This window comes from Giraffa tippelskirchi, chromosome 1, assembly GCF_054371585.1.
Source record: "Giraffa tippelskirchi isolate mGirTip1 chromosome 1, T2T-mGirTip1v1.2.pri, whole genome shotgun sequence".
Taxonomy (NCBI): Eukaryota; Metazoa; Chordata; class Mammalia; order Artiodactyla; family Giraffidae; genus Giraffa; species Giraffa tippelskirchi.
Genome location: NC_137275.1, coordinates 135532020 through 135559795, shown reverse-complemented (window position 1 = coordinate 135559795; position 27776 = coordinate 135532020). Strand labels below are relative to the sequence as shown.

The window sequence follows — 27776 nt, the reverse complement described above, 5'->3', positions numbered from 1 at the left end:
AATTTTTATCAGTATATACTAAGATAAATTATACATTGTTTATGCAAATATATGCAAGTTGATAAATTATATGGCATAAGAGAAAATAGGACATATGGGAAAGGGACAGAAATGTGATTGTCATTCCTTTGCATGAATTTTACAAGGAAAATTGGCAGATGCTCTTGGAATTCATTGTTGATCAGATCAAAGGATAGCATCTCTGCCATTAGCTTCACTCCCCTTTACTCTGCTTCTGTATTTTCAAAATCATCCTAGTTAATGGAATAACTAAAGACATTGACTGACTCATAGACAAGGATCAACTAACTATAAGTGTTACCCAGTGTTCAAGGTCATTTGCTATCATGCTGATCTTATCATCATGTCTTACAAATTGCCCAACTAGCCACTGGAAACAAGATATACTCTGAGACTTACTTCATTAATTTGCACATTGAAAATTCTCCCTTTTTTCCTGGGGTAGCTTATAAAGATCTTTGGAAAGATCCCACAAATAAGCACCAGCTTACTAAAGGATCAACCTCGTGAATTAAAATCAATGTGAAAAAATTTCAAAAGAAAATTAAAAAAACACATTTTGGTAGCAATAATATGAATTAAAAGAATGATGCTAAAAAGTCTACCAGCATGGTTCCATTACCTTCCAGCATTTAATATTAGACAGGATATTTGTTTCTGGTTTGGCTATCTCTTTCCGTGACTGAGGCCTCCTCGTTTCTGTTCACGTTTTTCTTTTTTTGTGATGGCAGGTAAAACATACATTAAGAGTATGAGGTGTGGAATCAACCAGACATTATTTAGTGTCCCACTAACTAAAAAGTCACTTAGAATTTGTGGGAAGCATCCGGTCCCATCACTTCATAACAAATATATGGGGAAACAATAGAAACAGTGACAGACTATTTTCTTGGGCTCCAAAATCACTGCAGATGGTGACTTCAGTCATGAAATTAAAAGACACTTACCCATTGGAAGAAAAGCTATGACAAACCTAGACAGCATATTAAAAAGCAGAGACATTACTTTGCTGACAAAGGTCCATCTAGTCAAAGCTATGGTTTTTCCAGTAGTCATGTATGGATCTCAGAGTTGGACCATAAAGAAGGCTGAGTGCCGAAGAATTGATGCTTTTGAACTGTGGTGTTGGAGAAGACTCTTCAGAGTCCCTTGGACTGCAAGGAGATCCAGCCATTCAATCCTAAAGGAAATCAATCCTGAATATTCATTGGAAGGACTGATGCTGAAACTCCAATCTTTGGCCACCTAATGTGAAGAACTGACTCACTGGAAAAGACCCTAATGCTGGGAAAGATGGAAGGCAGGAAGAGAAGAGGAAGACAGAGGATGAGATGGTTGGAAAGCATCACTGAATCAATGGATATGAGTTTGAGCAAGTTTCATGAGTTGGTGATGGACAGAGAAGCATGGCATGCTGCAGTCCACGGAGTTGCAAAGAGCTGTGCACGACTGAACTGAACTGAAAGGAGCTTACTTAATCTCTCTAACTCTAAATCTTCTCATCAATAAAATGGGAATAACAGTGATAACTAACATTTGGAAAGTTGTGACATTCAGTGCTCTGATGTGTTTAAAGTGGTACTAGCAAGAATTTTAAAAAAGATCACTTGTTAGGATGCTTTATGATTATCATTACTAGTAAGTTTTATAATCCTGAGATTTCTCTAGGATATATCTAGGTAAAAAAATCTTTGCAGTAACTATGAACAGTTTGGTAAAACATTACATTTGTACACATCAGAGTATTTATCACATTTTATTGGCATAATATTTTTACTTATCTATAGTTAAGAAAAACTGAATGTTCAGGAAGGCAGGGGTTTTTATCTTTGTTTGTTGTTTTTGCCTTGTTTGTTGTTGTTGTTTAGTCACTAAGTCATGTCTGATTCTTTGTGACCTCATGGACTATAGCACGCCAGGTTCCACTGTCCATCACTATCTCCCAAAGTTTGCTCAAATTCATGTCCATTGAGTCAGTGATGGTATCTAACCATCTCATCCTCTGCCACTTCCTTCTCCTTTTGCTCTCAATCTTTCCCAACAACAGGGTTTTTTCCAATGAGCTGGCTCTTTGCATCAGGTGGCCAAAGTACTAGAGCTTCAGCTTCAGTCCTTCCAACGAAATTTCAAGGCTGATTTCCTTTAGGATTGCTGGTTTGATCTCCTTGTTGTTCAATGGACTCTCAAGAGTCTTCTCTATCACCACAGTTCAATAGCAATGCTTCTTTGGTGCTCAGCCTTCTTTTTTTTTTTTTTTTTAATAAATTTATTTATTTTAGTTGGGGGCTAATTACTTTACAATATTGTAGTGGTTTTTGCCATACATTGACATGAATCAGCCATGGGTTTACATGTGTTCCCCATCCTGAACCCCCCTCCCACCTCCCTCCCCATCCCATCCCTCTGGGTCATCCCATTGCCCCAGCCCTGAGCATTTGTCTCATGCATTGAACCTGGAATGGTGTTCTGTTTCACATGATAATATACATGTTTCAATGCTATTCTCCCAGAACGTCCCACCCTCACCTCCCTCAGAGTCCATAAGACTGTTCTATGCATCTGTGTCTCTTATTCTGTCTCGCATATAGGGTTATCGTTACCATCTTTCAAATTCCATATATATGCATTAGTATACTGTATTGGTGTTTTTCTTTCTGGCTTACTTCACTCTGTATAATGGGCTCCAGTTTCATCCATCTCAATAGAACCGATTCAAATGTATTCTTTTTAATGGCTGAGTAATATTCCATTGTGTATATGTACCACAGCTTCCTTATCCATTCGTCTGCTGACGGACATCTAGGTTGCTTCCATGTCCTGGCTATTGTAAACAGTGCTGCGACTGAAAGAGACGCTTGTACCCCAATGTTCATCTCAGCCTTCTTGATGGCCCAACTCTCACATCCATACGTGACTACTGGAAAAACCACAGTTTTGCCTATATGAGCCTTTGTCAGCAAAGTGGTGCCTCTTTTTTTCTTAATATGCTGCCTAGTTTGTCACAGCTTTCCTTTCAAGGTGCAAGTATCTTTTAATGTCATGGCTACAGTCACTCTCTGCAGTGATTCTGGAGCCCAAGAAAATAACATGTCACTGCTTCCACTTTTTCCCCTTCTGAACTGCCATGAGGGCTTCCCTGGTGGTCAGATGGTAAAGACTCCACCTGCAATGTGGGAGACCTGAGTTCAATCCCTGGGTTGGTAAGACACCTGGAAAAGGGAATGGCTACCCACTCCAGTATTCTTGCCTGGAGAATCCCATTGACAGAGGAGCCTGGCAGGCTATAGTCCATAGTGTGGCAAAGAGTCAGACACGACTGAGTGACTTTCACTGATGGGACTAGATGACATGATCTTAGATTTTTTAATGTTGAGTTAACTATAACTACCTTGTTGCTTCCCTCATAGCTCGGTCAGTCAAGAATCTGCCTGCAATGCAGGCACCTGGGTTTGATTCCTGGATTGGGAAAATCCCCTGGAGAAAGAAATGGCAACCCACTCCAGTATTGTTGCCTGGAGAATCCCATGGACAGAGGAGCCTGGCGGGCTGCAGTTGATGGGGACACAAGAGTTGGACATGACTTAGCAATTAAATCAAACCAACCAATCTTGTTAACTATTACAATTTATGGCTAGCACAATACTCTGCAGACACTCAATGAGTATGTGTTGAATAAATGGGAAATGAATTAATAATTTATTTTCTTAAATATCTATATATGAGAAGGAAAATCTTGAATAATAAATAGGGAATTGCTATAGTTTGTCTATAAATTGTTAAAACACAAAATTCAATGGAGTAGTTTTGAAGATCCAATTGCCTATATTTCAGCGATTCATAATCGGGTAGCCAGCCTCCAAAATAGCGAATTGGAAGGGGTGATAAGAAAATGTACAAAACAGACAACTTTGATAGGCAAAAGGAGGTGGGTGAGGAAGTTATTCTAGAAAAGAGTTAAACGTTTCAGGTAAGGTCACCTTCCTTTCAGAGAAGGTCAGAATATATCAGGCAGATTATCTTACTAGTGCTGACTCAGTAATTCCAGGCTGACTAGTTAAAGGTTACATTCCTGGGAGAGGCTGAAATTGTAATTACATTAGGTATTTGGTAAGGGCTTTCTGGGTGGTGTCAGTAGTAAAGAACCTGCCTGACGATGCAGGAGACACAAAAGACGTGGGTTCAATCTTTGGGTGCGGAATATCTCCTGGAGGAGGGCGTAAGAACCCACTCCAGTATGCTTGCCTAGGAAACCCCAGAGGAACCTAGTAGGCTCCAGGTCACAGAGTTGCAAAGAGTAGGACACAACAGAAATGACTTAGCATGCACGTACCTGGTTTACTAATGTGGGGCTTAGCACACGTCACTCCATTAGGTTTAGTTTAGTTCAGTTGCTCAGTCATGTCAAATTTTTTGCCACCCCATGGACTGCAGCACGCCAGGCCTCCCTCTCCATCACCAACTCCCGGAGCTTGCACAAACTCATGTCCATCAAGTCGGTGATGCCATCCAATCATCTCATCTTCTGTTGTCCCCTTTTCTGTCTGCCTTCAATCTTTCTGAGCATCAGGGTCTTTACCACTGAGTCAGTTCTTCATATCAGGTGGCCAAAGGATTGGAGTTTCAGCTTCAGCATCAGTCCTTTCTTCTTCTGTGTATTCTTGCCACCTCTTCTTAATATCTTCTGCTTCTGTTAGGTCCATACCATTTCTGTCCTTTATTGTGCCCATCTTTGCATGAAATGTTCCCATGGTACCTCTAATTTTCTTGAAGAGATCTGTAGTCTTTCCCAATCTATTGTTTTCCTCTATTTCTTTGCACTGATCACTGAGGAAAGCTTTCTTATCTCTCCTTGCTATTCTTTGGAACTCTGCATTCAAATGGGTATATCTTTCCTTTTCTCCTTTGCCTTTTGCTTGTCTTCTATTCACAGCTATTTTTAAGGCCTCCTCAGACAACATTTTTGGATTTCCTTCTCTTGGGTCAATTACTGTAAGCAAAATTTGCTTTCGTCTCCTTTAAGTAATTGATAAAATCCTGCTCCTCATCTTGTAAAATCCAGTCAGATCCCGGTCTTAAGCAAGGCATTCATAAAAACGTGCTTCTGGAGGCATTGCCTGAGCAGTTCTCTGGCTTTCTTCCCTCTGACATCTTTACTATTAGTTGCTCCCCTTTTGAAAATCAGCCCTCTCAGGCAAGAAACTAGCTCTCTGCTGAGGACCGGTTGCATGTCTGTAACATCAGCATCACTTTGGGCTACTTATGAGCACACATGAATGAGCAGTAAAATGAGACCCAGGCTTAGCAATTCTTCAGGAAATGAATGGGAAACCATGCTCCGGGCAGTTATTGATATTACTAAATGGCCCTTGAAAATTGCCCATTGGAGCTGAAAGCATACCCCATTTCTTCTAGGCCTTGCATTTTCCTTAACTCTTGTTTTTATTTCTGTCTTTCTTTTTTTAGACAGTAATGTATTCTTTCTTTCTTATGAATGACAGGGTTTGTAAGCAAGGCAGAAATATATGGGCTACACCTTGCCAGGTGATACTTTAAAGAAAGCTAACTTCAAAACCGCATGCCATGTGGATTAATACAAATAGTCAAAGAGGAGTTCCTAGGCTTAAATACTAAAGTAATGCTTAAGATGGCAGTGTTATTTATTAATCTATAAGGTGAATCTGGGCCTGTTTAATCTAATTCACACACAATATAATGTCACTGAAATGGAACTGGGATTCACACCTCTTGTTTCTAAACTCCTTCCACAATAGTTGCCTTCATAAAGGAGTGAGTAAATGCTATTCAAATAATAATAATAATAATAGTAATAAATGTAATGTTCAGCTATGTTAGACAAGAGCATCAAGCAGCAAAACAGACTTACATACAAAGGTGTACTATTTGAAGGATGGCTATTTTTACAAGGTAAGGGGATACTGTGCATTGTTTATATAGGAAAAGAAAGATCAGTGTGATGATGGTGATGATTTTTGCAATTAATTTGGTGAAATTTCAACTTTTTCCTATTTAACGGGAGGATACACGCCAAATAATTCCTTCCAAATTCTACCACCCGAAGTCTGCATCTCTAAGCTTTTAGGTTTATTCATTATTCAGGTGGCATGTTTGCACAATATTATTGATTATTCACTGTTTGGCCAGTCAGATGATATTTTGTTCTCAATGAAAACAAATGCTTGAAGTACCAAAACTGGATTCTGAAGGGGCACATATAGAGGGCAATTTGACTAGAGAGAGAGTCAAATATGAAGAAATGAAAAGACTTTACATTAAATGTAGACGTTTTTCAGTCATTGACAGTTCTGTGGAACTCAGACTATATCTGGGTGCAAATCTATGGATAGTTACTTTAATTTGATTTAAAATTATGAAATGATATGGTACCCATGCAATAGATACACTTATGAATATAATTAAGCTTACAGTTTTCAACAGGTTAAAATAAATTTTACATATGTGAACCAAATATCACTTAATTTAATGTATATTTTCTTACTTTTTATAAAACCAAAACTTAAAACATTTTAAGTAGTTGTGAGCTTGATCTATTTTTATTTTGACAATAGAATATGAACTGTATAGCAAGAACAACTTCCTTTTCTCATAAAGGTTTTCTATACAACATAAATATCAAAATGATGCTGGAATAAGTTATCCTGGAATAGATAATCCTTCCTAAACAATTTTCTGAATAGAAAAAAATGTGGATTCCTCTTGAAATGAAATACATAATTACATATTTTATTAGTTGAATTTGGTGAAATGACAAGATGTACTCCACAGAAATATTATGCTTGGTTCCAGGGCAAAACATGAGTATTTCATCCTTATACACACATACACACACACACACATGCATTATATATATATATATATATATACACATATGTTAGAACTGGACATGGAACAGACTGGTTCCAAATAGGAAAAGGAGTATGTAAATGTTGCATATTGTCACCCTGCTTATTTAATTTATATGCAGAGTACATGATGAGAAACGCTGGGCTGGAAGAAACACAAGCTGGAATCAAGATTGCTGAGAGAAATATCAATAACCTCAGATATGCAGGTGACACCACATTTATGGCAGAAAGTGAAGACTAAAGAGCCTCTTGATGAAAGTGAAAGAGGAGAGAGAAAAAGTTGGCTTAAAGCTCAACATTCAGAAAACTAAGATCATGGCATCTGATCCCATCACTTCATGGGAAATAGATGGGGAAACAGTGGAAACAGTGTCAGACTTTAGTTTTTTGGGCTCCAAAATCACTGCTGATGGTGATTGCAGCCATGAAATTAGAAGACGCTTACTGCTTGGAAGGAAGGTTATGACCAACCTAGATAGCATATTGAAAAGCAGAGACATTACTCTGCCAACAAAGGTCCATCTAGTCAATGCTATGGTTTTTTCAGTAGTCATGTATGGATGTGAGAGTTGGACGGTGAAGAAAGCTGAGTGCCGAAGAATTGATGCTTTTGAACTGTGGTGTTGGAGAAGACTCTTGAGAGTCCCTTGGACTGCAAAGAGATCCAATCGATCCATCCTAAAGGAGATCAATCCTGGGTGTTCATTGGAAGGACTGATGTTGAAGCTGAAACTCCAACACTTTGGTCACCTCATGTGAAGAGTTGACTCATTGGAAAAGACCCTAATGCTGGGAAGGATTGGGGGCAGGAGGAGAAGGGGACAACAGAGGATGAGATGGCTGGATGGCATCACCGACTCGATGGACATGGGTTTGGGTGGACTCCGGGAGTTGGTGATGGACAGGGAGGCCTGGCGTGCTGCAATTCATGGGGTTGCAAAGAGTTGGACACACTGAGCGACTGAACTGGACTGATACACATGTATATGTATATATATATACACACACACACATTTATATCATAGAAAATAAGATTGGCATATTCCTTTTTTATAAGTGATATCACTGACATGCACCTTGAAAAAGACAATCTGTTCCAAGCTCAGCAACTCTGAACCTAACTCTGAACTAAACTAAAGCAGAACAATTAAACTTTTCTGTCACTAGAGGTCACTAAAACCAGATTATAGACTGAATGCCTGCATTTCTGCTAAATGTGCAGAGGGAGCATAATTAATCTGCAATCTAATATGCAGTGATAAAGAGCTGAAATAAATTCTATTTTCAGGAATATCCAAACTATAACAGAAAGCATTGCAAAATTCAAACTTAAAATAGGGAAAGAATCAAAAAACTGTAGCATTTTCAAATCAAATTAATAAAAAAGAAAATTAATGTTTTCCCTATGTATAACAACTGTATATATTCATTCAAAATGAAACCACTGGATCTTAATTTTCGCTGTTTATTTGTTTTTCATGTGAAGACCACATAGGAGCAAAGTGTTAAAGAAGCAAATTATTTGTGAACCCTTTTTTTGTATACCTGGGAACAAACATGTTAATGGGTTGTTGCCCTCTAGCATTACACAGCTGTACCATTACTTGATTTTGAGGAAACAGTGGCTTAGTCTCTTCAAACAGGAATAATTTCTACTTACGAATATCACTACTGTGTGTGTCAGGTTTCACAGCGCTAATAGTGGAAACATCTGTACTTAGTTTCTGGCTCTTTAGAATTCATGACCTGCCTCATAGTTTCCTAAATGGCATACTAGCTTCTTTAAATACTAAGTAGACATCAAAGATATAGGTCTTTGTCATTTGTGTTCTAGGTACCTCGGGGAAGGCCATGGATCTGTTTCAGCATCAGATACCCTGAGCCTTAAATAAGATAATTGGACTATGTAATCTCAAATATTATAAATCCAATGTTCTCCCAAGAAGCAGAATTGCATGATTGAGTTCTTCTAAGAAATAATTTTCAGACTGGCAACAATTGGTGCATCCCAGCTTATTCTCCATGTAAAGATATTGGCCTGTGTGAAATTTTATGACATTTTCTAATATTTTATATATTCGGGAAAGAACTTTTTTAAAAAAATCTTATTGGTTATGCCATTAAAGTCTATTAGTGATTTTTTTAAAGAGAAAAAGGAAAAAGAAACATCATATATATCAAATTTTGCTTCAAAACCCAGAATAATATTTGAGATGCTTGACAAAGGGAATCAGCAATCACTTTGTCAGCAGCACCCGGCTCATGGGAAGCACTCAGAGAGTAGATGTCTGATGGATTCACCAAATAAAGAGTCAGCTTGTTTATTACAGACCCGATGAGGTCCCTAGTTCAGGGATTCTGAAGAAGCCAGTTCATGAAATTGTTTTGTTCTAAGTCAAAATCTACCCATAAATGAGCCCCCCAGCTTTTGCATGGAAGAAATGAGCTTTGGTCATCCTTGTGGTAGGAAAATGTCCACCACATGGAGAAAAGCAGGAGAACATAGTGAAGAGGAGGCTGTCATGATTTCTTCTGTCTCCTTTTCTTTCTTCCTTTTACATTTTATGCACTAGTGCACAAATCAAATTAAAAAAAAATTTTTTTAATGCAAATTTTGAATGAAAGTAACTGACCCCAAATTCTAACATTGAGAAATAGTTATTTAATAGTCTTGCCTTTCCTATAGCAATATGGAGAAAACTAAATAATGGGTGGAAATTTCAAGAAAGATTAAAAAGACAGTGATTCAAATACAAATGTTACCAAATTGACCGGTAGCTATAATCTTTCCATAGAGTATTTACATCTTCTCAAAAGGAAAAATGTATAAGGAGATATTATAAGCAGGTAAGTCAGCTGAACCTTTCTTTCCATCTGCTCCCCTTCCCCTAGACATTCCACAAAACTATTAAGGGTCCGACATGTGCCAGGTACCATGGTAGGCTCAGGGAATGCAATGATGAGATAAACAGACATTGTCCTGCACTCACAGAGGTTACTGTAAATGAGAATGAGAGAAGACTGTCAGTCAAGTAAACAAGCAATAATGATGAAATGAGATTCCAGCCAGGATAAGAAAGTATAGAGACTCCAGACCATGGATGTCTCTTCCCTTTTCTGTCAATCTGTCATACAGAAGTTACTCAATAAATATGCATTGAAATATACATTTTGAGCAACTGAGACTGAATGAAAACAGTCATCCTTGAAAAAGAAAGGGAAGCAGACAGTTTAAATATTTTCTAAAATGTTGATAGCTTCACAGATGGTTAAGGACTGAATAAGAATAATAGGTAGGGCCTTATTACAAGATACTCAACCACCAGTCTCTACTCACAGGAACTAGAATCTCTACAATTCTTTGTGTGTTGTGGAAAGACAGAGAAAGTGCTCGAGAGAGATGAGAAGATCAGGTAGAGGAAAACAAAATTTGCTGCAGCCAAGCTGTGCAGCAGTGAGGTAGCTTTGCCCATAGAAAGTGAAAGTGTTATTTGCTCAGTTGTGTTTGACTCTTTGTGACCTCACGGATTGTTAGCCCACCAGGCTCCTCTGTCCATGGAATTCACCAGGCAAGAATACTGGAGTGGGTTGCCATTTCCTCCTCCAGGGGATCTGCCCAACCTTGGGACCTAACTCACGTCTCCTGCATTGCAGGCAGATTACCGACTGAGCCACCACGAAAGCCCAGTTTTGCCCATAAGTTCTACAAAAATATACATTTTTGATTTCATTATTTTCATGTGAAAAAGTCACAGGCAAAGGGTACCCTACTTTGGGAAAATAGGTGTATAGGTACATGCAGAGGATATCTTGAATAATGGCATTTTTTTTCTATTTTTTGGTCTAGGAAAGAAAATAGGACAGGGAAAATCTCATGAAATTGTATGGGGATTTGCCAGAAATATGTGACCCATTCTGAGTTGCTTTCATTAAGTCTTGGCTGTAACTCTGCTTGTTCTGATAAGCTGGCAAAACAAGTAACTTCCACGTGTAGGATAGTTCATAAATTCAAGGTACTGGATGCATGATTACTTTATTTTTAAATTCTGATTTATCTCTTGCTGACAACTCACCCCACAGTTCCTTCTTGCATCTTGCAACATTAGAGAGCGATCATGAATGTCAAATTTTGATGGGCACCCGGAGGACACTTCTCCACAATCCACAGTCCACGTGGGTCTTTCTGACATGACTGACTGTGGCATGGAGCCATTCTCCACATAAAGGTTAATTGCTTCTGCAATTATCTATTACTGAATGGTTGACTCTGACTTCACAGTTTTGACTCCTACTTAAGCAAACAGTTCCTGTATTAGGTTAATTTATTCCCTCCCCCTCTTTTATCTAATATATACATATATATATAATCTTTTACATTTAGGGAAAATGTTTCTTCTTGACAATCTAAGTGAGATTCGAGCAAGGCCTTCATAAATCATAAAGAATAGGCTAGATGGACGAAAGAATTTATGTGATATTTTTCCTTCATCAGTAACTCAGAGAAAATATTCTTACTGCAAGGCTACGAATCAATGTGGTCAAGGAAACAAGGAGGGAAATGTTGTATGGCTTGTTGTCAGCTCTCTCCATTAATGCAGACACCACTCTGAGTGAGTCAACACTATAAGGTTATTTTCCCAACTTAATTATCTTAAAAGTGTCATTGAGTTGGACTAGATACTCATGAAATGCAAGAAGTTAAGAGAAACTAGTGAACTGCATACAAATTATTTTTAGCTCATTTAGAAAGGCCAGAGCATAAGCACAGGGACAATCTTACTTTTGAAAAGAGAAAAGAGATCTTTTACTCAAAATCGCTCTTGATGAAATACCCAAGGGCCAAGGTTAGAATTATTCAACTTGTTTTTGCAGAAACAAAACAAAACAAAATGTCTCTGTGTTCTCTTGAAGTAACTCTTTGGTAGCTAGAAAAGGAATTTTTAATTTACCATTTTCATATGAAGTGGCTTTGAGCTAGAAGAAGCATCTATTGAGAACACAAGGATATTACATTTATAAAGAGTGAATACAATAAAGCTTTAGATTCAGACAGTATTAAGTATTTTGCATGTGGGCAATCTATACCTGCACATGGAAGAGGAAATAAAACTTATTTCCACTCAGATTCACACAAGAGAAGACATAAGACAAGAACAACAGAACCCAGTTCCCCCATCATTAAATATATGCTATACTATCTTTGAAATACACTGTGCTTTAAAACTTAAAAATGGCAGCCAGTGAATCTGTTACATAACATCAATTAGTTCACAAAGCTAAATAAATCAATCAGCTTTATCAGAATTCAGCAATGGGTCTTCCCCTGAGGAGGTTTTCTTCATTATTTAAAAAAATATGAATCATTTTCTCTGAAAGGATAGAGCACCAGTTAGTTTCAAGATACTAAGTGACTATATAAACCAGAGCATCTTCCATTGTGCCACCACACACATGGTTAAAGTGAAAAATGAAAGTGTTAGTCAGTCACTCAATTGTGTCCAACTCTTTGCAACCCCGTGGACTGTAGCCTGCCAGGCTCCTCTGTCCCTGGGATTCTCCAGTCAAGAATACTGGAGTGGGTAGCCATTCCCTTCTCTAGGGGGTCTTCCTGACCCTGGGATCAACACTTGGTCTCCCACATTGTAGCAGATTCTTTACCATTTGAGCCACCAGGGAAGAACAAGGAGTACACAGTATCACCAGTTAAAGTCAACCACGTGGATCTTAGAATACCTTTCAGAATTGCTGAATGGAAGCCACAGCTTTTCCTCACTGCTCGTTCTTAAATTTCATAGGAAGATGTTTCTAATGTATATATTGTTTTCACCCCACAACATGCTTTCAACACTGCAAATCTACCTGGCAGCAGGATGAAGTGACACTTTAACTAAATGCTGATTCACAGCGTGGAAACACTGTATTATTTTACCTTTACCCATCTCCCTCCCTCTTATGCATTAGTTGCATGGGAAATTCAAGGCAAAATATGTCTTTACTGCTCTTGTTCTTTTCTCTAAAACCATGAAAACATGAAAACAAAAGCTTTTATGTCAGCTAATCTCATACTCATAACTTCCAACTCTTTGTTTTGTTCCATATGCATGTCCTAATTCTGATGGAATATTATGGAAAGTGGTTTTAAATGATTCATAGGTTTTTGTGAAAGAAAGTAAACTTGGGTGTTTTGATAAATGTGCTCAATATAAATTCAAGGGAAATATTTGTTAAAAAGAAAAAGTGACTGTTGCTGCTGAAGTCAAGGAACTCGGTGGCCCTGCTGTCCTCTGCGTTGTTCAAATCCAGTCATGTCCGACTCTTTGTGACCCCATGAACTATACAGTCCACGGAATTCTCTAGGCCAGAATACTGGAGTGGGTAGCCTTTCCCTTCTCCAGGGGATTTTCCCAACCCAGGGATCGAACCCAGGTCTCCCACATTGCTGGCAGATTCTTTACCATCTGAGCCACAAGGGAAGCCCTTTCCAGCTCTTCAGTATATATATTTCTCATTAGCATATTGAGCTCAGTTTTCATTCTCTTCTCTCGGTGTCCTCAGCTCTTTCTTTCTGCCAGCTCTGTCACAGGCCATCTGCTCGCTTGTGTTGCTCTTATTACTAGTTACAGGTGACTACCTTCAGGTTATTTTTATTATATTTTTTTGTAATCATTGTGTATAATTTACAAACTGTGTATATTTCTTCCTAGCTCTACTCTTCCTTATCCTGTGTACTGAGCCATTTAACCAATAATGACGCATATGAACAGAGTTAAGGGCTCCAAGTAGTTGCTGTAATTTTCAAATATGATCTTATTATCATTATATGTGGGCTTCACTGGTGGCTCAGTGGTAAAGAATCTGCCTACGAATGTAGGATATGTGGGTTCCATCCCTGGGTTGGGAACCCCTGGAAAAGGAAATGGCAACCCATTCCTATATTCTTACCTGGGAAATCCCAGGGACAGAGGAACCTGGTGTGCTATAGTCCATGGGGTCACGGACACGGCTTAGCAACTAAACCAACAATAACATTAAACAGTCATTATATGTATATATGTGAGGTGATGTTGAGTGGTAGATTAGTTGCTGTTTCTTTGAAAGTGAAGAAAATCAGTAGGGAATTAACAGTAACAAATATATTTTCAAAAATCTAATTTTAAGATAATAGCAATTAGATTCCAATATGTGTATTTGTCTATATAGTAACAGTCATAAAATGGCTAATCTAGAAATGACCTTAGAAGGTTTTTATTTCAGCTCTATCATTTTATACATGAGGATACTGAGACCCATGTAGGGATGTGACCTTACTCTATATATAGAGTTAGAAACAAAGTTGACTCTGGACCCCATTTACTTCTCTTAATCCCTGTCCCGTTATGGTCTGCATTGGAAAAACATAAACTGAAAATGTTCTGACAGAAGCTGGACAACCAGATACCAGGTTCTAATAGGACTATAAAGACATTTTGGCACAGGTTGGAAGGTTAGACTCTTAGAGAATCTCCAAGGTGTGATTTCCAATACTAAGATTTTATTCATTTGCATTTGGAAATAAATTGTGACAAAGAGGAAGAGATGAAGAAGTTCCATAAAGGTAGCATGCTGAAATTTTTGAAGCTCTTTGTCCATTATAAGAGCAATATAAAATCATTAATTTTCAATCTCTGCATTTGGCAATATGTCCTGTTTAGAAAAATGAACCATCAACCCTTTCTATACTCCATTATCTCTTAAAGTTTTACATGTTATTAGAAAATTGGCAAGGTAAGAGGCATGAAGTGGACGCTATATTTCATTGGCATCATATTACGGCTGCAAGAATATAGGTTGCCAAATACCACTGCCATTCAACTGATGAAGCAAAGAAAGAGATCTGCATACAAAAATAGCACCTGGCAGGCAATCAGAGAAATTAGCACAAAAGGAAAAAAAAAATCTCCTGCTCTAAAAAAAAAGATTAAAACTATTTACACTTCAAATGAAAACCTCAATACCACTTCTTATTTGGCGACATTAGGAACATTTTCAATTAAATTTAAATTCAAATGTGATTGCCAAACATTTTTAAATACCAAGGCTGAAATACCTCAAAGGGAATTTGAATATTTTTACAGTAATATTTAGGCATGCTATAGATTTTGAATGTTGAAGTGAGGGAGAATTGATAATTTCTACCTTGATTCCCTAATTTCTCTAGTTACCTCATATATCACTAATTCCTAAAACTCCAGTTTGCAAGGCACATTCTACAACCTTCATTCAGTGGCATTAATGAATGAAATATTTCACTTGTGAATTATGCAGTGACTCTTCAATGGGGGGTTAGGACCACAGAATCCAGATGACTCTGATTTAACTGTGAAAACAGATGAAGCAACAGCTTATAATTTGTATCAAGAAATGTAACAAATAATTAGAGGTAAAGAAGCAGCAGGTACTTTGAATTCTGGTATACAAAAATAAAATGTGTGACGGGAAACTCTCTTCATCTTTCCCACCATGAAAAAAATTTTTTTTTTTTTTGTTCCTTATATGAAAGCCATCCTAGCAGCATGGGAGTTAACTAAAATCAGTGAACAGCAAGAGTCCATTCTTCTCCCTGCCACCTCAAGAAGCATAATACAAGAACAATTCAACTTAAGATGTTCAATTTAAGATCTGTTGGCAGGCAATGTTATTACATACAGAAATAAACATATATGTTGTTTATGTACCAAGTAATAAATAATATTTAAATACTATACCTTTAATTGGACAGTTGCTAAATGTGTTATACATAAAGGATGAGATGGTTGGATGGCATCACTGACTCAGTGGACATGAGTTTGAGCAAGCTCTGGGAGATGGTGAAGGACAAGGAAGCCTGGCATGCTGCAGTCCATGGGGTCACAGAGTCGAACATGACTCAGCGAGTGAACAATAACAACAAAAGCACAGTGAAAACACAAACCCCAGAGCACACACTCTCCCTAGATGGCACAGTGAAATCTGCACAGAGAAAGTAACATTCGAGCTGGGTGTAGATAGATGGGATTTCATAAGGCAGAAAAGAGAGCAAAGCGCATTCCAGGTAGAGGGAACCGTAGGTATAGAATCAGTGTGAAGAAGGAAGTATTATTTAAAAAATGCATTCTCTTTCACTTCTCAGAGACAACTCTTGTTTCCAGTTTCTTGTATGGGGAGACTGGTGTTTCTTCCTATTTTTGCTTAATTTATCAAGTACAAATGTATCAAGGACCTATCGCACGTGTGTGCATGCTAAGTTGCTTCAGTCATGTCCGACTCTGTGAGAACCCATAGATTACAGCCAGCCAGCCTCCTCTGACAATGGGATTCTCCAGGCAAGGATACTGGAGTGGGTTGCCGTGCCTTCCTCCAGGGGATCTTCCCAATGCAGGGATGTTAGATTTTGAAGAAGACAAGAGAAAAGTTGGGCATGCATTTCCCATCAAGTAGCAAGCCATTTAAACACAGAGAGAAGGTGTGGTGTAACAGACAGGCTATATAGGCTTTGGAGTTAGACTTCAGATTGAGTTCTAGTTCAGCTTCTTCCTGGTGGTGTGACGTGCATTGCTAATTTCAACTATAAGACTCAACTTCCTCAGCAACAAAACAGGCATCCCAAAACTTAACATTTCAGGGTCATTGCAGAGATAAGAGTAAAATGGTTTTATGTTTGGCATAGAGTTGATACTCAAAGATTAACAAAAACAAAACAACACCAAAAGCTGCCCCTAGTTTTAATTGTTCTCAGGAAAGAACTGAATAGTAGCATAAGATAATGTATCATTTAGGGCCAAAATGATTGGTAGCTATACAAAAGCCTAGCTCCTGTAGATTGGGGCAATCATTGAAGAGTTCTCCGAAGGGGCATAATATGGATTATGCTTTACTTAAATGGTATTTTGGAGAGGTATGATAAAAAAAAAGAAAGAAAATTCCTTTTAGAATAAAATGTATGTTTTACAGTTCCTTTTAGAAGGATAGTCTAAAGTGTCTAGAATTGGTTTATGTACTGCGGCTCAGAGAGCCAGGGGAAGATAGTTTTGTGTTAATGTGTAATGATATACACTGGATAAAATGCATCATATTATGAAGAACCTTGAAAACTAGTGTAAAGATCCTGGATATTAATTCAAGGACAGGAGGGCATTACTGAAGGTTTCGAGGCATATACCCACCTTGAAGGCATGATGAAGAGAGTAGAATGCATGACTAGATGGTTCTTTTCCCAAGATCCCCCATCAACTCAGAATGACCACCCCTCACCTCTCCATCTGAAATAGCCTCTCCCTTTCTATAACATCATACAGTGTAGAAATTACCTTGCATATTTACTTATTCATTCTAAACTGTTTCCCATTCACACTAGACTTTAAGCTTCATGAGAAGAGAGACACCGGTATTTTGAGTTAATGCAATATTTCCAGTCCTTGGAAATATTGGAACAGGATCTGACACATAGCAAGCTCTCATTCCCTCTTTCCTCTCCCCTCATATTTTCTCTCACTGTTGCTTGTTCTCCCCTCCCCATCCCCAAACACAGAGGTACATGGGGTAAAATTTACATATTTGCCTGGTAGGAGAAAAGTCAGAAATCTCTTGTAATAGTACAATTATGAGCTGGTGATGGGTATGGTAAGGAAGGAACAGATAAGACATGTTCAAACTATCTCTGTAGACCTGGAATTTGTCAGAAATAATTCTTCACGACACAGAGACATGAAATTCATATAATTCAATGCGTATCTAAATTTGTCAAATCATGACCTCTGTCACAGGTTCATTTATCTGCACTGAAATAGGCTACCTTCTATCTCTCACAAGAGTTCACAAATGCCAGCTCTCTGGTCACTCAGATGTCACACTTCTGCAAGATATCTTCCTCCAGATAATCACACCTTTCAAGGCCTGCTGTGAAAATAAATATACACCAGCTAATATTAAATGACAATCCATTTTTCTACTTGGCATTATAGGGTGGAGTTGTCACATTATCTTTTCTATCAGGGAAGTTATGGTGTAACTGAGTCTTTTTTTCCTGCTAAAACTATTAATAAAAATGCTTCTCCTACAAGAAAAAAATAACTGCACTTTAGTCTGTTTTAACTGTTATAAGACCTTTGGGGGCCGACAGAAGGGAAAAACAAGGGGAAGGAATTCATCAGATAAAAGTTCAAAGAAGAGGGACCATTCTGTTCCTGGATTATTTATTGTTAAATCCCTGGAATCCTGCAGTTTTCCTAGGACATAAATACTACTTGAGTATATTTTCCATTGAACAGTTACTATATTAATAAACTGAAGAACAAAGAAAACAAATCACTTGTCCAGGGTGTAGGCAATCTAGTCTCTTAACTATACCAAAGAGGGAGCCTGAATTGGAGAGAGGGAAGACAAATTAACACACTCCTCGATGCTTTTCTTTTGGTGTCAACGCTTAGAAGACTCTTGACAGTTCCTTGGACAGCAAGAAGATCAAACCAGTCAATCCTAAAGGATATCAACCTTGAATATTCATTGAAAGGGCTGATGCAGAAGCTGAAGCTCCAATACTTTGGCCAGCTGATGCAAAGAATTGACTCACTGGAAAAGACTCTAATGCTGGGAAAGAATGAGGGCAGGAGGAGAATGGCAGTGACAGAGGATGAGAAGGATGGAGGGCATCACCAATTCAAAGGACATGAGTGAGCAAACTCTGGGAGATAGGGAAGGACGGGAAAGCTGGTGTGCTGTAATCCATGGGGTTGCAGAGTCACACAACTTAGATGCTGAACATGAGTAACTGCCTATATAGGGCTTCCCAGGTGGCTCAGTCGTAAAGAAGCCACCTGTCAATGCCCAAGACGCAAGAGACATGGGTTCAATCCCTGGGTCAGGAAGACCTCCGGATTAGGAAATGGCAACCCACTCCAGTATTCTTGCCTGGACAATCCCATGGACAGAGGAGTCTGGTGGGCTACAGTCTATGGTGTCACAAAGAGTTGAACATGACTAAATGACTGAGCATACACTCACGCTGCCTACATATCCCTAAATCTGCATTTTCACTGTCTGTTTTGACTCTCCTATCCTGGAGCCTAAGATAATCCATGAGGTTTGAGAGAGAATCTCTGAAGAACCATAAATAAATGTGTAAGGACAGCTGAAGAAACATAGGAAAGTGTGGAAATACTTCTAAATGTGATGGAAAAAGAAGAAAATAAGGCTGGTAAAGGGGAACACTGACAGGGTAGCCTGGAGCAATACTCAGAAAAAAAAAATCTCCTCTTAACACTTTAAGAAATCGGGACATTTTTTATTTTTCTCCCTCATTTTACAGCCAGACTACTAGGATTAGCAATGTATGTATGTATGACACTTGTAAAAAGCAGTAAGCAATAACTCTCCAAAAAAGAGGAAGTTCTATGGGTAACATCTTTTGTGTGTAATTAAAATTTACCCTTACTTCATCACCAGACAGGGATGCTATCTTGAATAGCTGTGCAAATTAAGTGTTGGACCCAGGCAGATACAAAAGTTGACACTCACTTTTGCAAGAAGGGAGAGGGGTCAGAAGTGGAGAAAAAATATAGCATTTTTTTTCCCCCCAGGAAAATGTCTGAGTTTAACGCAATAAGTAGGAAGTGACCTGTTGTCATTGAGTCATTGAGTACTATCTGACTCTTTTGTGACTGGATGGACGGTAGTCTGCCAGTCTCCTCTGTCTATGGGATTCTCCAGGCGAGGATACTGGAGTGGGTAGCCATTTCCTTTTCCAGGGGATCTTCTGGATTCAGAGATCAAACCTGCATCGCCTGCATTGGCAAGCAGATTCTTTACCACTGAGCCACCCAGGAAGTCCTGAGAAGTGATTTAGCATAAGACAAAAATGTGCAACTTAACCTGCACTTGGGAAACTTCTACAGTGTTACATTGGATGAGGTACTGGAGTTCATTTACAGTTTATGCATACTGATATGCATACTTAACACCAGCTTCTATACGCTTTTCAAAAGGTTCTGTATAGAAGAAATTCTGTGGCCTCTTGTGGAATAAATCTTTCATATATTGCTAAATGAAGAGAAGAATTCAGAGGAAAATCTATTCCTTTAAAGAGAAAAATTGTTCTTGACTGCCCTATCACAAATATTTATGTCAAAGAAATCTTGCATTCCAGCTGTGAGAAAGGGAAAAAAGTGCCATTTATCTGGTAGTTCCTCAGTAACCTGCTCCACATTTAGGATATGTTCCTACAACTATTATTCTTAACACCAGTGGAAGGTATTCATAAGGCAACTACACATTTAAATAATGTCGATAACCTTGCAACCTCTCTTAATTACTATGTAATCATTTACACAAGCTGGAATCAAGATTGCCGGGAGAAATATCAATCACCTCAGATATGCAGATGACACCACCCTTATGGTAGAAAGTGGAGAACTAAAGAGCCTCTTGATGAAAGTGCAAGAGGAGAGTGAAAAAGTTGGCTTAAAGCTCAACATTCAGAAAACTAAGATCATGGCATCTGGTCCCATCACTCCATGGGAAGTAGATGGGGAAACAGTGTCAGACTTTATTTTGGGGGGCTCCAAAATCACTGCTGATGGTGACTGCAGCCATGAAATTAAAAGACGCTTACTCCTTGGAAGGAAGGTTATGACCAACCTAGATAGCATATTTAAAAGCAGAGACATTACTTTGCCAACAAAGGTCCGTCTAGTCAAGGCTATGGTTTTTCCAGTGGTCATGTATGGATATGAGAGTTGGATGGTGAAGAAAGCTGAGCGCCGAAGAATTGATGCTTTTGAACTATGGTGTTGGAGAAGACTCTTGAGAGTCCCTCGGACTGCAAGGAGATCCAACCAGTCCATTCTAAAGGAGATCAGTCCTGGGTGTTCATTGGAAGGACTGATGTTGAAGCTGAAACTCCAATATTTTGGCCACCTCATGCGAAGAGTTGACTCATTGGAAAAGACCCTAATGCTGGGAAAGATTGGGGGCAGGAGGAGAAGTGGATGACAGAGGATGAGATGGTTGGATGGCATCACCGACTCGATGGACATGGGTTTGGGTGGACTCCGGGAGTTGGTGATGGACAGGGAGGCCTGGTGTGCTGCAGTTCATGGGGCCACAAAGAGTCAGACACGACTGAGTGACTGAACTGAACTGAACTGAATCATTTCCATAAATACTTCTATCATTGCCAGTATAGATAGAACTCAAAAAATATCAGTTTCAAAGTTATCATACTTTGTACTTTACACTGTGGCAGCATAGTCATGCTTGATTCTTTAAAATATTGCCCCTTTACCTCAACATAAAAATTATGTTCTCCTTGGCTTGACAGATGTTTTAGACAATAAACACTAACCTAAATTCACTACCCATAGGTATGGCCATTCAGATAAATTATATGAACTAAAACATATTTTGCAGCCCTGGACCTGATGGACTATATCTGAAGTCATCTAGCAGGGAAAAAGAACCAGAAGGGAATTCATATAAAAACAAAAAGACATCAAAGCTACCAAAAACTGAGGTTTCTTTAAGATTGAATCTAGCTATACATGGTACCATTCAAGTGAAACTATCTCATAGTTAAATCTCATTAGAAGTGTGAAAGTCACTCAGTCATGTCTGACTCTTTGCTACCCATACAGTTCATGGAATGCTCCAGGCCAAAATACTGGAGTGGGTACCTTTCCCTTCTCCAGAGTATCTTCCCAACCCAGGGATCCAACCCACATCTCCGGCACTGCAGGAGGATTCTTTACTAACTGAGCTATCAGGGAAGCCCTAAATCTCATTACGAAAGTCAGTGATTAAACCTCCTCACATGAGGTTCAAAAGTGAAATCTATGACCATTCTACAGAGAATAGTGCCAGTGAGACTTTGGTTTATGCTCACAAGATTTACCATATTTTTGCAAGTAAATAATGTCTACTGGTCAGCACATTGTTCTGATATTAGCAAGAGCGTGGTGACCAATTTGGTAAAAATATCTAGATCAATAGTTTTGGGTTTTCTTATACTTTCCAGACATGCAGAATTAGGAAAGCTAATAGGCACTGGAGCATTTGGTAGTTGAGAGTGAACCACAAGAATAAAATATTGTTTGGAGGTTTCCCAGGTGGCAATGGTGGTAAAGAACATGCCTGCCGATGCAGGATACATAAGAGATGCGAGTTCGATCCCTGGGTCAGGAAGATCTCCTGAAGAAGGGCATGGCAACTCATCCAGTAACCATTCCTGGAAAATCTCACGGACAGAGGAGCCTGGCAGGCTACAGTCCACAGGGTCGTAAAGAGTCAGATAAGACCAAAACAACTTAGCACACATGTACAATATGCAACATAGAATTGAATTCCTTGATAAAAAAGCTTTTTAAGGTGAAATAAAGTATTTTTCCTAAATTTCATCCTCTAATATGTAATATTACAAACTCAGTAGCTCTTACTAACAGATAAAATCAAAATATAAATCTCATAGCATATGTCTGTGAAAGTGAAAGTGTTAGTTACTCTGTGGTGTCTGACTCTTCGTGACCTCATGGACTGTAGCCCACCAGGCTTCTCTGTACAGGGAATTCTCCAGGCAAGAATACTAGAGTGGGTAGCTATTCCCTTCTCCACGGGATCTTCCCCACCCAGATATCGAACTAGGTCTCCTGAATTGCAGGCATTCTTTACAGTATGAGCCACCAAGGAAGCCCTAGCATATGTCTAATCCTACACAAATGTATTCATGATGGTTTTGAAACAGCATTGGTAAAACATTTGATTTAGACTTTGGGTGAACTTAAAATACACATTTCCAGCTTTAAAATAGCACCAATCTTTTATGTTTTTAATGCTTTTCTTGGTGTTTATGATATTACACTTGGTTAGGAAGGAAATAATACTCTATGGGTCTTTAACTAGAATTCTCTGATCAGAAGAATCACACTGCTTTGAGATACAGGAAGAATAGTTTATATTTTGCTATTACCTTGATAAGAAGAAACTATTACCCAACAGTCTCTTATTGTCATAAGCCACAGATTCATATTGGATTTCTAGCTTCCCAGTGATGATTTTCAGCTGAACAACGTCGTAAAAAGCAAGCCAAATAACTAAGGCTATTTTGCCTCACGTATGCTAAATAATATATCTTCTTCTTACTTAAGAGGGCTCACTGTTTTGCCGAACTTAAAACCTCTATTTTCATGGTGGGCATTATCTCCACTTTCAGGAAAGATATCCCCAAACTACCAAATATTCCACCCTCCCTGGCCAGGGCTGATTGGAAAGAGATGGCTATCTGTTGCTTGTCACGTTGCATAAATTTGCTAAACCATCATGCAGAGTTGGGTCTAGAACTGATGTCATGGTTAACTTAGAAAGGATAAGGAAATTAAGGGAGGGAAAGAAAGTTGTCCATGAAAGAATGGAAAAACCAAACAGAAAACAAAGAAGAAAACTACACAGTCCCTTAAAACGAAGAAAGGTAAGGAAGAAAATGTGTTCTTTGAAATATTTCAAAGAAGGAACTTAAATACCAGGTATCATACAGATTAAATAAATAAAGATTAAATAAATTTAAAACTATACACACACAGAGAGAAAAAAATAATTAAAAACAAAAGACAAATTAAGCAATTAATAAACAAATATATTCCTTAGTCCCAAACCACAGCATATACACAGATGCATTTAAGATATTGTTATTATGTTGTTCAGTCACCAAGTCGTGTCTGACTCTTTGAAACTCCATGGAGTGCAGAATAGCAGGCTTCCTGGTTCTTCACTATCTCCCAGAGTTTGCTCAAACTCACGTCCATTGAGTCAGAAATGCCATCTAGCCATCTTATCCTCTGTTGTCCCCTTCTCCTCCTGCCCTTAATCTTTCCCCGCATCTGGGTCTTTTCCAATAAGGCTACCCTTTGCATCAGGTGGCCAAAGTATTGGAACTTCAGCATTAGTCCTTTCAATGAATATTCATGGTTGATCTCCTTGAGGATTGATTGGTTTGACCTCCTTGCTGTCCAAAGGACTCTCAAGAGTCTTCTCCAGCACCACAATTTAGAAGTATAAATTCTTTGGTGCTCAGCCTTCTTTATGGTCCAACTCTCACATCCATACATGACTACTGGAAAAACCATAGCTTTGACCACAGGGACCATTGTTGGCAAAGTAATGTTTCTACTTTTAATATGCTGTCTAGGTTTGTCATATCTTTTCTTCCAAGGAGCAAGCATTTTTTAATTTCATGGCTGCAGTTGCCATCTCCAGTGATTTTGTAACCTAAGAAAATGAAATCTGTCACTGTTTCCACTTTTTCCCCATCTATTCACCATAAAGTGATGAGATCAGATGCCATGATTTTAGTTTTTTTAATGTTGAGTTTTAAGACAGGTTTACACTCTCCTCTTTCACGTTCATCAAGAGGCTCTTCAGTTCCTCTTTGCTTTCTGCCATTAGAGTGGTATCATCTGCATATCTGAGGTTGTTGATCTATTCCAGCTTGTGATTCATCCAGCCCAGCATTTCACATGAAGTACTCTGCATAGAAGTTAAACAAGCATGGTGACAATACATAACCTTGACGTACTTCTTTCCAAAATTTTGAAGCAGTCTATTGTTCCATGTACGGTTCTGTTGCTTGACCTGAGGTTTCTCAGCAAGCAGGTAAGGCGGTCTGATATTACCATCTCTTTCAGAATTCTCCACAGTTTGTTGTGATCCACAACTTTAGCATAGTCAATGAAGCAGAAGTAGATGTTTTTCTGGAATTCTTTTGCTTTTGCCAACAGATGTTGGCAATTTTATCTCTGGTTCCTCAGCTTTTTGCTAAATTTAGTTTGTACATCTGGAAGTTCTTGGTTCCAGCTTAGCTTGAAGGGTTTTGAACATTACCTTGCTAGCATGTGAAATGAGTGCAATTGTATGGCAGTTTGAACATTGTGTGGCATTGCCTTTCTTTGAGATGGGAATGAAAACTGACCTTTTCCAGTCCTGTAGCCACTGCTGAGTTTAGCTTCATGCTACTATAAGCAGGGTTATGAACCAGAACAAGTTGAAAGGAAGAAAAGAAAGATCTTACTCACCTCATCTCTGTGAAGAAAAAGATAAGTGCACATTTGTAATTTTATTTTTATTTGTATTTTTACCAAAAATCCCTGAGCACAAATAATTATAAGAGAAGCTAATCAGCAAAGGATTTAAAGATTGCACTAAACCAGCTGAAAGCTAATGATGAATCACTCTGAAATCTCCAAACACAATGAATATGATCATAAACATACTGTTTATTTTCAGCTACAGTCTCGAGTGATATACATGCAAAAAAGAATTAAGATGAATAAATAAAAGAATTGCATTGCTAGTCTTGTTTTAGGTAGCGATTATCCAAATGAGCTTTTTGTTATAGTGTTGTTATTTATTGAATTCTACAGTTAATTGCCTTAGTGTGAAAATATTACATACACAGTGACTAATCCCTCAGTTGAATACTACCTTAATAAAAGAAACAACTACCCCTATCCAAAATGTTTAAAGTACCTCAAATGACTTAAGAAGAACTATTTTCATGGTGGGTGCACAAGTGAAGCTTGTTAAGTTTCAGAGGGAGCAAGAAAAAGTTGCATTTTGTTCAGTCATTGTCTTCATGTGCACTCTTACAAAGCATAAGCTTCTGATAATAACCTCTTCTCCCAGTGAATGCTAGATTAATATCTATCTACTGCATATGGCAACTCTATGATTATCAATTATCTTCACAAAAGTAGAAATCTAATATCTTCACTTCAATATTAATACTGCCTCCTTGTACAAAAAAACAAAAAGGCAAAAATGAGAGAACTGGTAAGGACAAATAAAATGACAAACAGAAATAATCATTTTTGTTGAGTTTTTGAACCATTTGGGTTGTCTGTATTTTAGTCACTTATTGGAACACTGCTACAAACAGAAGCAGGATTGTTAAAATCTAGCATATCAAAGCTTATCATCCATTTAGAAAATCTTAATCCTTTAACATAAACTCTATCAGTGTTTTCCATGGTCTACCCAGTCTCTCTCTTTCACTCACTCTTCTCTGGCTTTGGTCAAGAGTTATTATCTCATTCCAAGAAAACTTGGGACTTTTCCTTAATCAGTCTAATCTTAAATTTTACTTTAATGCATTCTTATATTTCAACTCAGTCACATAGTTTAGTGATGTTTTATGTTTACAGATTCCTAGCCACACACACACGTGTAAGTGGAAAGCCTCCAGAAACATCCACCCCACAAAACAGAATCCTTCCAACCATCCATTATCCAAAGTTAAAGAAAAGAAAAAATATGACATAGCAGAACAGCAGACATTACGGATCACCTGAAAAATATTTTATATCTTTTCTACTCAAACTGTGTTTCTGAGATCAGTAGCATAGCACCCACCTGGGAGCTTGTTAGAAAAGCTGCATCTCAGCTCCTCGACCAGCTCATCATCAGAATCTGCATTTGAACAAGATCCCTAGGTGATTCATTTGCATATTAAAGTTCAAGATGAATCATTCTTTACAATTTAAGGATCTAGGCACTCTTAAATACTTGGCAGGCAATCAACCAGAAGAAAAACAATTTAAAATATTCTCCACTCTCTGATTCCTCAAAACCCCTCCACTACCCTTCAGAAAAAATGAAAACAAACATCAGGACTAAATGTCTTGCTCTAAGTGGGAGATTTTGACCTAAAACTGCGGCTTTCCTGGTGGCTCAGACAGTCAAGAATCTGCCCGCAATGCTGGATACCTGGGTTTGATCCCTGCGTTGGGAAGATCCCATGGAGGAGGAAATGGCAACTCACTGCAGTATCCTTGCCTGGAGAATCCAATGGAAAGAGGAGCCTGGCAGGCTGTGGTCCATAGGATTGCAAAGAGCCAGACACAACTGAAGTGACTTAGCAAGTTTATGTTACGACTCAGGAGAAATATTGAGTTAGCTATGGAAGGTTAGTTTGTTCATCTGCAGATCAGTGGGAGCAGAGGCAAGCTCCCCTAAGTGGAACACACACAGTAAATGACTTTATTTTTAATTGCTGTCTCACTAAAATTGAAGAAGGAATTCATAGGGCCTGGACTCCATCTTAGGCCTGTTCGTGCTAATCATGTTCGGCCACCTCTCTAATGGACTCTGAACTCTGTGCTTAGTGCCTGTGGAAACGACAATAGAAGGTTTTTTCTGTAACCTCCGGCTTATTGATTATTGACTGTTTGGAATGTAACCTCGGGCTTATTGATTATTGATTGTTTGAACCATAACACATGAATGATAGGGTTATTGTGATTGTATTTACCTTTCCTTTGTTTATGTAAGTCACAAGGAAATTGGGTGGTGGGTTCAGACACGTACACATGGGGTATAAAAGATTTTCACAAATGCTGGTCGGGGTCCTTGGCTAAGAGGAGACTCTGCCTTGGGCCCGCCAGTGTAATAAACTGCACTTCACTATCGGCATCGTCCTTCTGAGTGAGCTTGTTTCCTGGAATGCGTGGCTATAACAAAATGATTGCACTGGCTTCTTGCTAACATAGTCTGAGCATTCTATTTTTTCTAGCATTATCAGAGCTGTACTCCTTATTCTTCTGTAAATAAGAGCTATGTGTCCAATGTCTCTTCTTTGACTTCCAATGATATTTATTTTGAGAATGTAACTAGAAAGAACTTATACTGTCTAACTGCATTTCAGAAAGATGTATTTTTTATTGATATTTTATATGGGTATTAATGGTATGATATTTAAGGCAAAGTGTTAAAGTTTGATCAATTAAATTCAGGAATGATAAACTTTTAAAGGGAAAGGAGTCTAGCTCCACTTTTAGACAATAGGTTCATAAAGCCAAGGGCTATGAGGTTATTTTG

General features: G+C 38.4%; 1 protein-coding gene across 2 annotated transcripts in view; it reads right to left on the bottom strand.

Annotated features, from left to right (window-relative positions):
* LINGO2 (leucine rich repeat and Ig domain containing 2) overlaps window positions 1-27776 on the bottom strand; it is a 1356204-nt gene that overhangs the window by 880956 nt on the left and 447472 nt on the right. The window contains exon 4 of one of the 2 annotated variants that reach the window (XR_014055954.1): window positions 25016-26369. The exons of the other annotated variant lie outside the window; for it this stretch is intronic. The gene's annotated coding sequence lies outside the window, so the exon portion shown is untranslated. Of the gene's footprint in view, window positions 1-25015; window positions 26370-27776 lie in introns of those variants that run through there. 2 annotated transcript variants of the gene reach the window in all.